The sequence below is a fragment of the Cibotium barometz genome, chromosome 49 (assembly GCF_041138505.1).
Source record: "Cibotium barometz isolate CiBa-2024 chromosome 49, ASM4113850v1, whole genome shotgun sequence".
NCBI classification, from domain to species: domain Eukaryota; kingdom Viridiplantae; phylum Streptophyta; class Polypodiopsida; order Cyatheales; family Cibotiaceae; genus Cibotium; species Cibotium barometz.
Genome location: NC_141094.1, coordinates 23,921,139 through 23,935,948, shown reverse-complemented (window position 1 = coordinate 23,935,948; position 14,810 = coordinate 23,921,139).

The window sequence follows — 14,810 nt, the reverse complement described above, 5'->3', positions numbered from 1 at the left end:
GCAGGAATGAGAAATCATTAGGACTTATCGCACTCAGTTTAAATGATGAAATCATTCATCACATCACAGGGATACAATGGGCAAAAGATGCATGGGATGAACTCAATAAATTATTTGGCACTCAAGCAAAAAATTCAAAGATAAATCTATTAATGCAATTCTACAAACTAGATATGAAGGAAAGTGAAACTTTAATCACACATTTGAACAAATATAAAAGCATTAAGCAACAACTATCAGCCATTGGCAAAAAGGTAGAAGATGATGAGGCGCTACCAGTGCTTCTAAAGAGTGTGGACAAAGGTGAATATGAAAACATTGTAGCAACATTAAAGAATGTACCTGAATTGAAGCTGCACGAGATAGAAGGAGCTCTACTAGAGCAAGAGACAAGAGTCAAAGAGAAGAAATGGCTGGACTCAACAGCAGGAGAAGAAAAAGCATTCTTCACCCAAGGAGGATTCTCTCGAGGACGAGGACGAGGAAGAGGCAGAGTAGGAGGAAGGACCTTCACTTGCCACAACTGTGGAAAGCCAAGACACATGGCAAGAGACTGCTACAGCAAACCTAGTGGAGAAGGAACGACATCGGCAAACTTCATGGAGGCTCCTAAGGAAGTGGAGTCATATCATCTTCTTTGATAGAGAGAGAGAGAGAGAGAGAGAGAGAGAGAGAGAGAGAGAGAGAGAGAGAAACCCCACAACTCAATGTAACCTGCCCCAACAGAGTAAAACCACCTCTGAGCCACCGATGATGACTTGAGGCACTGGTCGCGGACTATCAAGTAAGAGGGAAACTTGATATAGGGTCCAAGTGTGCTAGGAGTATTCACTTAAGGGGAGGTGTTGAAATATATAAGTGAATAGGGTGTGTGCGAGAACAAGCCCTTAGCAAGAGGCTGTAAAAGAGAATCTGTAAATGTGAGAGAAGCTGTGAAAAGGTGAGAAGTATCTACTCGGAGAGAATAAAGGGTAGCATGAGGAGATTTAGGAGGTGTGGAGATATTTTGGGAAGAGGTGCAGAGAATTAAGCAAAAGAGGTGGAGTGAATCAAGGAGAAATCAGTGGGATTAGATGCTTGGATGTAAAGTCTATAAATTGAGGCATTGGCCTAATGAGAATTTGTTGGTTTTTGATTATCCATGCCTACATTAAGCTATGAGTTAATTGCTCACTAACCACGTCTTGATTATCCATGGTGCCTACATTAAGCTATGAGTTAATTGTTCACTAATCACGTCTTAATTATCATCTAATCTCTTTGTTAATGATGTTGATTCTAGCATTTGATCCACCATAGCTCATCACATTGCTGCAAATTTAATAATAAGAACCCCAAGCAATAGAGTTTTACCCAAACCTCGAGCACCGCCGCTAGATCCCTGTTAAGGTGCTAGAAGCCCAAAGAAGGGAACCCATCTATCTAGGTTCTAAAAATCTTACCATTCTCACAAAACTAGAAGCTAAAAAGATCTAGGTGATGGCCTCAATAAGCTAGTACCACCCTAGAATTCTACCCATTTTTGGATCTTGACCAAATTGCTAGAAGCACAAGGATTCTATGAAGGAAACTCTCACATCTGGGTGCGAAGATAAAAGAAAACCGTGCCCCAGACCCTCGCATATGTGTCCTCAAATTTTAAATCCAAGTGGGTGTGGAGACCCAAATCCATGCCTCTGATGCCAACTTCAAAGCTTAAGCAAGAATGGAGAGTAGTGGCTTGTGTCTCCACCATCTTCAAAAAAGTCAAAAGAGCCTATGGACTCTGAGCAAGAGGCAACACCTTACCCATGCGTAGTGGCCCTATTTGCCCTTGTTCCCATTGAAGAAGACGTGCCCATGGTGTCAAATCCAAAGAGAACCATGCACACATATTTGTGGCACTACCAAGCAACCCCATGGCTCAAAAAGATCACCACAACCCAAGAAGAGCTAAGGGATGTTCCTCCTTCCATCTATAGTAAAGAGAAAGAAGAGATAAGGAATATGCCTCGATCTGCCTACCCCAAATAAAAAGAAGTCTCCTGCTAGCAACGAGATAGGAAAGACGGAGCACGGCCTGAATCTTGTGAATACCCAATAAGGAGGACAAGAGTAAGGAGAGCTATGCCTTGGCTACCTATAATAGAAGGAAAGGGCTTGGCCCTATTCTTAGTAGTTTGCACAACACCAGTGGGGAGGAGCGAAGCACCCTTACACACCTATGAAGCAGGGAGGAGTAGAGGAGAACTAGGCTTGTGCCCTCGGCCATGCCTATATATGGAGAGAGAGTAGACATCCATATCTTGCATGACACTACCTTCAAGCACATGTACAATCATTTACTAACACCATATTTATTATGTGCAAACCCACCCTAGGCATGTGAGCAAGGGTTAGACCTAACCTTGGGTTGGGGTTAGGGTCAAACAACCAAGGGTCATACATGGAAATGGAAAGTCAAGAGTCACTTGATAGCCCTCCTATATAATAGGAGCATGGGGCACTCTCAAGGGATGTTCTCTTGTGTAGAGCATAGTATCTACTCTCTTGCCATTTCATACTAGAGCTATGTGCTGCTGGATTGACATAGCTCTTGGTAGTATGGGACACCAAGGTTAGGTATGTGGTTCTTCATTACTTTGATGTGTGCACCCTTGGGCTCGGGGGTGGCGGGTGAATGAGTATATACCTGGATTGTGTGTGTTTATGCATAGTGTGATTAGCTAGAGAGATCTATGGGGTTTTAACAGTGGTATCAGAGTAGTCTCTAGTTAATTTTTTACTTTTTTCCTCCTCTTAATTCTCTCATTATACCAAATTTTTAGCATTTTAAGTAAATTTTAATGTTTAATAAGAAAAAAATATTATTTTTTGGTTTGTTTTGGTGTCTTACGCGTTGGGAACGTCAATATGGTCGAAACATGGTGCTTCTCGACTTGGATGGACGTATCGAGGATGCCAAGAAATTTCGTGAGTGAAAATGCTATTTTTCTTTATTTTTATGGCAAAATAAGCATTTTTACAAATTTTTTACCAGAAAAGCGCACATGCTATTACAGGTATTTTTTGGTAGAAAGGATTCCCTACATCTCTACAAATTTTAGGAAATTTTCCTAATTATTTAGGACTTTTTTAGGGCATTTTTAATGCATTTTGCGGGTTTCCCGCGGGCATGTTAGCAAATTTTTGCCGATTGTTTGCTGAAAATCAGTGGTGGGAGGTAGCAAGTTAATGCATCAAGATTTTTTCCGTGTGTGCGGCATATTTTCTATCTCTCTCATCGGAGTTTTCTTTCATATTATCATTTCTATGTGGGAACAACCCTTATGTGGGTAGAATTGATTAATTCTTAATAACATGATTAGTGAATAAACACCCTGATTAGCAGAGGAAGAGAAGAAGGACCCAGAGATGTAGATGAGGAGGATGATGAGATGGAGAAGTGGAGGGGAAAAGAGAAGCTTTTGCTTCTTCTGCATTCACGCACACAACCGAGGGTGGGGGGTTCCCACGGCCGGTAGCTACGCCCCCCCCTCCCATGTTAATTCGAAAGTTTAAAAAAAAAGCTTTATAAGGCTTTAATTCAAAGCTTTAAAAAAAGAAAAAAGCTTTATAAGGCTTTAATTCAAAGATTTAAAAAAAGAAAAAACCTTCATTTTCATGTTTTTTTAAAAATTCTTGAATCCTTTGGCCTTTTGGGTCCATTTTTTTTTACCATTTGCATTCCGGGAGTTACATATCTTTTCGTTTTCTACGACCGTTGGCTATCTGCATTACGGGATGATTGTTCGGGTTCTGAAATTTGTGTCCGTTTGCATTCTTGTGCGTTCGGGGTACAATTAAATTTCTAAAAAATTCTTGAAAATTCATGGAAATTTAGACAAAGGATTTTTCCAATTTTTGGAATATCCAGGTTTGTTGTTTGGCATGTGGTGTGTCCTTTCGGGTGCCCATGACCGTTCGATTTCCTGTAAAAATCTATTTTTAACCCAAAAATTTAGAAATTCCATTAAAATTAGATATTTTAATTGGCGTTGAGGATTGTCAGAGGTGGAATTAAAAAATTTCATGATTGATGGGATTCTCAGGGTAATTTTTTATTATTATTACTAGATTTAAGAAAATTTCTAAAAATTATTTTAGAAATCCTAGAAATTGGTATTTTTTGTGTACTAATTGTATTTTGGCTAATTTTATCATTAAAATTTTTTAGAAAATTTAGATTTGGAGTGCCATAAGATAGGATTTGGTTGAGTTTAAAATTAGTAAATTTTAAGGCCCTAGAAAATTAGAAAAAATTAGGAAAAAATCATGATAATTTTTTTTCTTGAGAATTTAATATTTTCGGGGATTATTTAGTGTTGAAGTACATTTTCACATGCTGACATTAGATAGATGTGGGTTATTCACATGTAATTAATGTGAGTGTGTCTCGTATTAGTAACTATTTTCATTTGGATAAATTCTAGACAATGTTTTCATGATTTGTTACCTTTGTTTAGTCATCACCAAATGCTAACTAAAGCATTTTTTCTTATGTGCAATCAATTCACTAAATCATTATGGTCAAGGGTGGTCAAGTGAAGTTGGCTTGAGTGATTCGTGATTTTTGGAGAACCATATTACCATGGCTCACATTGATTTCTCGATTAATGATAATGTCGACGAGATGTGTGATCATTCTAACTCAGGAAGGGAAGATCTTAAATTCCAAGTTGTTGAAGAAGAGGAGGCTATTGGAAAGAGTGAATTTATGGAAGTGATAGAACATCTGGAAGCAACTATTGCCAAATGCCATGACGAGATGGAGTCACTAAAGGTGCAGATCTTGACTCTACAAAAGGCTCTTTTGGTGGCACCTCCTGCTCCTACCAAAGCAGTTGCTCCATTATTTGCACGAAAGGTGTACGACGGCAAGAAAAAGAAGAAGATTCAAGAATGTGTAGATGCCTGGCTCAATAGGTGGACTACACACTTTGCCTTTCATCCATTTATTGATGCGCAAAAGCTACAGATGGCGTAGGGGTTATTGAACTTGGTGGAAGGATCTCAAAGAAGATTCCATTCCTACCTCGACATATGAGCATGGGAGCATGGGAACATGCTCTAATGGGACAAGGGTTAGACCTAACCTTGGGTTGGGGTTGGGGTTAGGGTCAGGCAACCAAGGGTCACACATAGAAATGGAGAGTCAAGAGTCACTTGAGAGCTCTCTTATATAATAGGAGCATGGGGCACTCTCAAGGGATGTTCTCTTGTGTAGAGCATAGTATCTACTCTCTTACCATTAAATTTTTATACTAGAGCTACGTGCTACTAGATTGAAGACATACCTCTTGGTGGTATGGGACACCAAGGTTAGGTATGTGGTCCTTCATTACTTTGATGTGTGCACCCTTGGGCTCGTGGTGGTCAAGTGGATAAGTATATGCTTGGATTATGTATTATTAGTGATTATCTAGAGAGATCTATGGGGGTTTAACAATATTCTTGAGGTGAATGTGGTGGTCAAGATTTTATAGGTTCTGATAGGGGCCAACTTTCCCATCCTCTTTCCCAATATAGATTGTTAGCTCTTTGTAAACTTGGCCAAGTACTAAGGCCACATTGCCAGGGGCATGAAGCTATCTGTACACAAGCACTTTCATTTGACCGCCATCGTCCATGTTCTTCCCAATAAAATGTAAGTGCAAGTACCTCCCCTTCACCTTCCCTTTTACTGCTTCTATTGGGGGCTGTCCACCACTAAGTGGATAAGGCGAGTTGTTTTGGTTATTTGCAAGTTCTCTCCCCAAACAGTCCAAAACACCTCCCCAAACACACACTCACTACTTAAGCATATGGAATTTTGTGTAAGCACACATCATGGGGGGACGATACCACATCCATCTGGTCACCTCTTCGTTTGGGAGCCTCAAAGTAGCCATTGGATCTTCCAAATTCATTTGAAAAACTATCCCTCATCACCATTAGGGATGACTCTTGCTCCTAGACCCGGAAATGCTTTGATCCATCCAAGGTTACGTCCTCCTTGCCTAGGTCAAAATCTCCCTCGGTAACCTTTTTGGGGTCGCATCAGTTGAGTGTCATGCCATACTCTAATTAGACCTTGTTCCTTGACAAGGTTAGCCTTATGGCCTTTAGAAACCTATCCCCATGGGAGTTGGATCTCCCTCTTACCCTTCATTACGTCGATTCCTACCATAATATAAATAATTATGGGGAGGTTGAGATGTCGGATGGGTCCCTTCACTGAATCTCACTCACCAAGGATCTCGTGCGTAGAGCCCTAAATCTCCCAGTCCCTGCATCCAAGTTATGACTAAGGTTTGGTAATGCCACTTCAATTCCAATGGGGCTAAATTTGATGACATAGTTATCCCATAATGGGTGTCCCTAGCCCTGTGTGCTCACCTTCCTCACTTTTTAGAAGGCCTGCGATCTCCACAATAGGGCCCCCCTCACCATCCTTGTTATAATAAGGTCTCCCTCACCATCCTTGCTAAGCTATATTTTGGCCAACCGGGTAGTAAACTGGGCCAAAGCCATCACCAATGAGCTCTAGAGCTCTTGCAAACTCGACGGGTAGTACATCATGTACACATGCTCACCAAGATCCTCTGTCATGCCATTGGAGCTCCTTGCCCCCTGTACCTTGCCCAACTTATTCACACCTTGTGGTGCTTCGTTCCACTAATACCCCTTAGCCCCACCCTTTTCCAAAGAAACCTAAACAGGCACCATCCCATAATCCATGTGTTTCTTCCCCAAGGCCATAATGGAGGAACATCCAACACTGACCACTTGTTGTTGTTGGCTCTAGCCCAATTGTGACCTCAACCTCTCATCGCCACCTTCCCTTTTCCTCAATCCACCCTAGTTAAAGAATATCCCACCAGTGATATGTTTGAGCACTAGGTCTTCTTTAGCCCTAGCCCACATTTCGGGAGACGTGTGGAACACAAGTTGCCCGTTTAAGATTCACCCAGTGATGACCCATGAAATGACTCCCACCACCCTTGCTAACTTTATCATTATCGCGATTCATTCCACTTCATCCCAACCTCCACCACATCCGCTTTAATCGGCCTTCTTCTTGTGGATGCATCCTATACCCACCTTTGCAACACCCTCGAGGATGCAATTTATTGGTCTCTCACACGAACCATCTCTTTCTCATAGAACCGGCCCAAGATTTTGTAGCTCCCAAAGCTTCCCATCACTTTATCATGCATCTGGCTATGGATCGATCCCAAACTAACTACATAACCTTGACTGCCAACTCCATGGCATATCCTAAACCATCCACAACATCCACTTCTCAGGTAGTAGCTCAAAACAAGTCAGTGGTTGAGTTGCTGTGCCTGAGAAGTGGATGGTGTGGATGGTTTAGGATACACAGTGGAGTTGGTGGGCTGAGGTTATGTGGTTAGTTCAAGACCAGTCCTTCATAGCTAGATATAGGGCAAAGTGATGGGAAGCTTTGGGCCATGGTAGGTTGTCGAGGCAGCATGGAAAGTGATAGGTGATATAGAGGTTCTTCATGTCAGATCTCTCGTTGGTTATGAAAGTGGTTTGGACCCTCAACATGAGGTAGTTTGGTAGAAGCAGTATGCACCCTTTGTTTAGTAGACTGAGTTCCAAAACCACCATGCATGGCTAGATGGAAGTCTGGGATAGTTTGGCACGATAGGGTATTATGCCTAGATGGGGCTTTGCTTGACGAATACATCGGCTAGGGCAAAGTTTTGTTAGTGGTGAATTGGAGTCAAAGTAGAGGAGGATATAGGCGTGGAAGCTCATTGTAGTAGGTACCTATGCAAGGTCAAGGGTTCTCCAGGCGATGGGTCATATAGAGATGTACCTAAAGGGTTGACATTGACAAGCAAAGATAGACTTGAAAGTAAACTTTCTTGTTTCCCACATACTGTCGAGAGAGAGAGAGAGAGAGAGAGAGAGAGAGAGAGAGAGAGAGAGAGAGAGAGAGCACATGTGTGTGTGTTTTTTTGTATGGGTGAACTAAAAAACCGTTGAAACTAGATAAATGCCTTCTAAAAAATGAGGTTAAACTAAACAAGATTATAAAATCAATGTGTTTTTTTGGCAATATCTTTTCATTAAAATAATTTGTAAAGTTTGTGTATCGATAAGTGTTACAACAATCTTAGATGTTTTATTTTGAAAGCATTAAATATAAAAATATATTTGAAGAAGGAATTGTTACTAAGCCAAGAACTTACTTAAACCTTCAGCTAAAAGGTGTGTGCTACTAAGCCAAGAGCTTACTTTTTAAAACCCCAAGCTAAAAGGTAATTGTGTGTGTGTGTGTGTGTGTGTGTGTGTGTGAGAGAGAGAGAGAGAGAGAGAGAGAGAGAGAGAGAGAGAGAGAGAGAGAGAGAGAGAGAGAGAGTGAGAGAGAGAGTGTGTGTGTGTTTTTTTTGTGTATGCGGGAACCCTTGAAACTAGATAAACACCTTCTTAAAAAATGATACACTTTAAAGCCAAGAACTTACTTTAGAACCTTAAGCTAAAAGAGAAGGATGATACCTACCTCCATCCCAAAAACAACGTAAGTCAAAAATTTTAAATTGTTTTAAAGGGAGGCACCACCTTTGCCCCACATGTTATATGTTGAAATATACAAGTGAATAGGGTGTGTGCGGGAACAAGCCCTTGGCAAGAGGCTATAAAAGAGAATATGTAAATGTGAAAGAACGTGTGAAAAGGTGAGAAGAATCTACTGGGAGAGAATAAAGGGTAGTATGAGAAGATTTAGGAAGTGTGGAGATATTCTGGGAGAGGTGGAGTGAATCAAGGAGAAATCAGTGGGATTTGATGCTTGGATGTAAACTCTATAAATTGAGGCATTGGCCTAATGAGAATTTACTAGTTTTTGATTATCCATGCCTACATTAAGCTATTTATTAATTACTCACTAATCACGTCTTAATTATTTGCTAATCACTTTGTTAATGATGTTGATTCTAGTATTTGATCCACCATAGCTCATCACATTGCTACAATTTCAACATGGTATCAGAGCCAAGCCTAGAATCCATCACTTTGTGAGCTCATTATCTTGCTAATCATTTTGCTAATTAGGATTAGTAACTAATTATAAAATTTTCCTCTTTTTTCAACTAGCCTCTGTACCCCCAGCTGGTGGAGGAGCTCTAGCTCCTTGCACACTCAACATTAGGCCAAACCCTTCTAGCCACAAATAGCCATGATCCCCACGATTCAGCTAGTCGAATCAGAACATCAAACCGCCACTTAGAACTCCGAAAATTCAGTGATTAGTGGGTGCCTTTTTTCTGTAGCAAATCAAAGATCTCTACTTCATCAAACCAAATCAGCCCAATTCCTCTTAGCCCTGGGGGTTTTCAAGCATTGTGCGCTTTTGCCGCACAGGTCGTAGCTGGGGACTTGTCGAACACCGTATGTGAGCCACAAATGGCTGCAAGCATACAACCAGGAAAGCAAGCTCAAACAGAATGCAAAAGGTGTGTCACTCACCGCTCAACCGCCGCCTTGAAGGATTCCCGCGTCGCAACAGTGAAGGAGGAGCCGTCGTCGTCGCTCTACCACCTCGCCGCCGCCGCCGTGTTGCTACACAGTGCTCGATCGCTCTCTCACTCTCTCTCTCTCTCTCTCTCTCTCACACACACACACACACACAGGAGAAGGAAACCAAGAAGATAAGGCAAGAGCACTCTTGTATTCACAACACATGAGAATGAGGGTTTTAGGGTTACATTTGACTCTTATAGGTGACTTGGCCGTTCACACATGGGCGCCCATACATGGCCGGCCGATCCTAACCCTTACCCTGCTGATATTCAAGGTGCGCCTCTCGTCGACGATCACCCAATCCCTTTATCCTTAACATATGGTGCCGACAAGCCCGGCCCATGACTCAGAATATTTAAATTAATGACGTAAAACATAGTACGTCTCAATGTCCGTCATAGGTTAACATGCCCCCCTTCCTGATGTAGATTCCGTCCTCGGAAGCTATGGTATGGTAAGCTCGATAGGGTTGTCGTGGTGGACCGTCTGCAAAACAGGGAAGTAGAGTGAAAGTATGCTGGAATTCAAAAGATATAAAGTGTATAAATTCAAGCATGTTAGACCACAATGGATGTTGCTATGAGAACTTAGTTTAAGGGTCACATGAATGAGCTAGTGTAGCAAATTAACAGGAGTTTAAAATTATTGAAAGTAAATCAAGAGTTAGCAAGGTGTCAAAGGTTAATCAAGGTTTATAACTGGCCTAAGTCAAGGAAAATAACCAAGCTTAATAAATAAACAGATGACCACACTGTGTCTACTCTAAGAACAAGTTAATACCACAAGCCTAGGGACACAAGAAACATCAGAGTTACAGAAGCCTTTTGCCTTTATTTCTTTATGCATGTGACAATTTTATACACAATGGCAACCTTCCTAAGGCAAAACTAACATCGATCCTGGTACCATGTTTAACACAAGGCATTATCCAGGAATCTATTAGCTCACTTTAGGCAAGGCTACCCCGTACCAACCAAGGCATCGGTGTGGAGTAGAATACTCCTCGCCTACCAAGTATCAATAAGGCGATAGGCCAACATTAAAGCACATCATAGACTTGTATTGCCATTTATTGTAGACTCTTTTTTTTTATTAAATAATTTCTTTTGATCTTCGCTCCTGAACTATAATTTGTCTTGCATCCTTTCGACAAAGGGGTAAAAGCTATGTCCTAGAGGTCAACACACACATGGCTAGGTGTCAAACATTAAGATGGTTTGACCCTAGACCTAAGACAATCGTATTCCAAGGTTAACTAAAGATGTCATGCATTCTCACGAATATATCCAATAAGGTTAAGCTCATTAATGATTTACACTAGCATGCAAGCAACTTCAAAAACTAAGTAGTACATTGATAATTTCCATGTGGTCATGCATTATAGTTCATGCAATTAATTGAACAGAAAAAACAAAAGAGAGTGGGTATGGAAGAATTACACCTGTCTTTTGGAGATCTCCTTGATTCGATGAGAGAAATGCCCGCAATTTGATGAGATATTTATGTATGAGCATTGCGGCTATCTCAGGACTTGAAAGCGAACCCACCTCAAACTTTTCAACTTGTACAATCAACTAACAAGCACTATACCTCGAGAGGCACATCAGTGTGAAAAATTAAAGACTCGTTTAAGGAATCCAAACTAGAAAAAACTTGAAAACACTAACCTACCTACCAGTCACCACACTACTACTGAGGATACGATAAGAGGATGTTGTAGAGTCCTGGCTCTAGCCCTAAGGCTAAGCCTCTATCCACATCATCCAAATAAATAAAGTCAACCTCAGTAGTGCCATGAGTTTCATCCGTCCATTCATCATTGTCAGATATTTCCTTTTCATTTTCCCATCCGCATAAACTCATCAAGAATGTAACCATGCGAGGATAGTCATCTTGTAGAAAAGGAAAGCATTGGGCTATCGGGGATATTTCCTCTACGGAGTAGGGGTCAGTCATGGTCAATAGGCGAATTAGCCATTCTAATTCCTCAACATTTTCCTCTCTGGCTAGTACATCTATATGATCCCATTCAGTTTCAATTACAAGATAGCACATGTGAAATATCTGAGAAAGGTACAGATGATACCTCTCACCAAAGGTGGGAGTGGATGAAGTGTATGATGATCGTGCATCTGCCATATCTGCAAACACAGATATAGCATCAGTAGGTTTATGATCGGTCAATCTAGTTCTTGATTGTATACGGATATTTCTCCTCTTTTTGTGCTCTTGCTCTTTTTACTATTTTTTGTTTTTCTTTTCTTTGTTTTTTTTTAATGTATGAAGCTATATATATACATCCCCTTGAATTTGGCAATTACATGGTCAGGGGAGAAGGTTAAGGAGGAAGCATTAGAATGTTGAGCGTGAGTACATGCTCCCCCTTTCCTTGGGTAGATCATATTATTTGCAATGATGTTGCAGCTTCTTGGAACCAATTTGTCCAGCGGGTCATAGGTTGTGATGTGGGCAGATAGCTTTTTATGACCCTTGTGGCCACATCCAATTGCAGAGATGGTAGTGTACGCTCCCATTGATGAATGGAGGAAATGGTTTCCGATGATACTATTACAAGGGGAGACGTAGACTCATCAGTTTTTTGTTGGGTGTTGACAAGAGTAGGTGTAGAGCATGTAGAAACTTCTATATGAGTGTGTGCCTGGCATGAGGAGCTAGAAGCTTCATGTGGCTCCCCCCTTCCTGAGCTAGGTGGTAATGATCGATATCGTTTGGGAATCCAAACTAACTCTGGAAGAAGTGGTGCAGAGCACTCTGTTACCTTTCCCTTACCACGGTCTTGAATTGTCATTGGGGTGGCAACAATTGGTTTGCAAGGTTTTACAGGTGATGTAGAGGGATTCAGCTTATGTTTAGGGACCCAAATATGGTCATTCCCCTCGTAGTACCTTGGGCTACTAATAATTTTTTAGGGATCCATCGCGATGTTACATTGCCCTTTCTCGAGTGGGTAGCTGCTTTCCTTCTACGAGGCTTCTTGGTGGCTAAACGAGATTGAGCAGGGGAAGTAGCTATAAACGAAGCTTTTGAGACCCATTTGTATGTGTTTTTTGGCATAGTAAGCAGAGCTTTAGAGACCACCCTGCATGTTTCCACTCTTGGCGTTGAAGCGTTAGAGGGGTGGCAAACAATCAAAGATGGTTTTGCCACTGGACTTTGTGATTTTTCATTATCTAGCATTTGAGTGGATGACTTAGGTGCGGGATTTTGAGCGGTCAGACCTAGTGTTGGTTCTTGCGTTGTGACTCGTCTAGTTGCCCAATCGATATTACACTTGGTGGCCATCATCCATTTGCGCCCTAAGTTTACAGTCCCTTCCATGGTACCCGCAGGCATAACCAAAAAGCTTTGAATTACGGTCCCCTTGTCATAGGCAATCGGAGTGTGTAGAACTCCTGAGACAGGGATTTTTTTCTTGTTGATTCCTTGAACTTGGATAGCACTCTTGGATAAAGGTGGTTTTCCAAGTTAACACCACACGCCATATGATAGCAAATTGTGTTGAGCTCCTATATCCAATAATGCATTATACAGCACCTCCCCGTAAGGACTCTGTAACTCAATTGGGTATCTTCGAGGCGGGTCAGATTCCAGTGCATCCTCCTCTGCTTCCTTGAAAAATACTTGCGTAATTCCCAAGTTGGCTTCTCGTTGTCGCCTAGCACGTTGTTAACGTTCTTTGGCTTCGACTCTCGCTTGTATCTTTTTAAGCTCAGCTTGTTCTTTAGCTACCTTCTTTTGATGGATTGCATGTAACTTCTCTTGGCTCAGGGGGTCATAATATCTTTTGAATTTACTCCCAGTAAGGAATCCAATGGTTTCAACTCCGTCGAGAGTCTCCACTCTGATGGTACCTTGCGGGGTAATTTCACATACTCTATACGGTCCCTTACCAGCATATTTGAGCTTCTTCTTTTCGTTACGCAGTCCGTACATCAGGACTTTATCCCCAACCTTGATGTCCTTGTCCTTCAGGTGGTGGCGATCAAACCATTTTTTCCTTCTATTCTTCTCCACAAGGGCATTGTATACAGCCAATTTTCTTTCTTCGTTTAGTCGCTCAAGGATATATAGACACTCTACTAAGGGATTACCATCCCAACCCTCTTGAGTAGCAACATGAAGACTAGGAATGACAAATTCCCACGGCATGATTGCTTCTTGGCCATATACCATTTTGAATGGTGTGCAATTAATAGCCACTTTGTACGCAGTACGATAGGCCCATAAAGCTGTCGTAAGCTTTAGATCCTAATTCATGCGATGAGCTTCAACTGTCTTTGTCAAATGTCTTGTTGGTACTCTCAGCTTGGCCATTCGCTTGCGGATAATAAGGAGTAGATTTATGATGGGATATCATGAAATTTGTTGTGAGCTCCTTAATCACGCATTTATAAAATGCGTCCCATTGTCGCTCACAAGTTCAAAAGGACAACCGAAGCGTGTGATTATATTTTCAAAGAGGAACTTGGCTATTGTCCTCGCATTTGCCTTACGTGTCGCTTTCGCTTCAGCCCATTTGGTCATATAGTCAGTGGCCACAATAATATAGCGAGATTGTGTGTTTCGGGCCGCTGGGCTAATTGGACCTACAAAGTCTAAACCCCACTTTTCAAATGGTTGGTTTACTTTGATTGGATGTAGGGGCATCTGATCTTTCCGTTGGGGTTTCTTGTATCGTTGGCATTCATCGCAACCCTTCACAAAGAGTGATGCATCTTGGAACATAGTGGGCCACCAATACCCTGATTGTAAGATCTTTCGCGCAGTTAAGTCTCCTGAGAAGTGACCACCGGCTATGCCCATATGTGCCTCTTGCAAAATGTATAGATACTCATCCTCTAGGGCATAACACCTAAGAACGTCATCCTTTCCTCTTTTATAAAGAGTCTCGGCTATCAGGCAATAGGGTTTGCATTCTTTGATCAGCTTTCAAGTTAGATCTTTACGAAGCTCCTTGGGTGGAAAGCCATTAACCAAAAAGTTAACAATCTTCTCACTCCATTTAGGCATTGTCTCCACCCATGAACAGGGAAGTGTCAGGTAAGTCATCATCAACCCTCGTAGGAGCCTCACCATTAGGTATGCGAGACAAATGATCAGCCATATGTTTTTTGCCAAGTCTCACAACAACAGTGAAATCAAACTCAAGAAGAATCAATAGCCATCGTGTGATTCTTCCTGTGGAGCATGGTTTGTTTACCAGATACAACAATGCTTGATGATCCATGTAGAAAAAA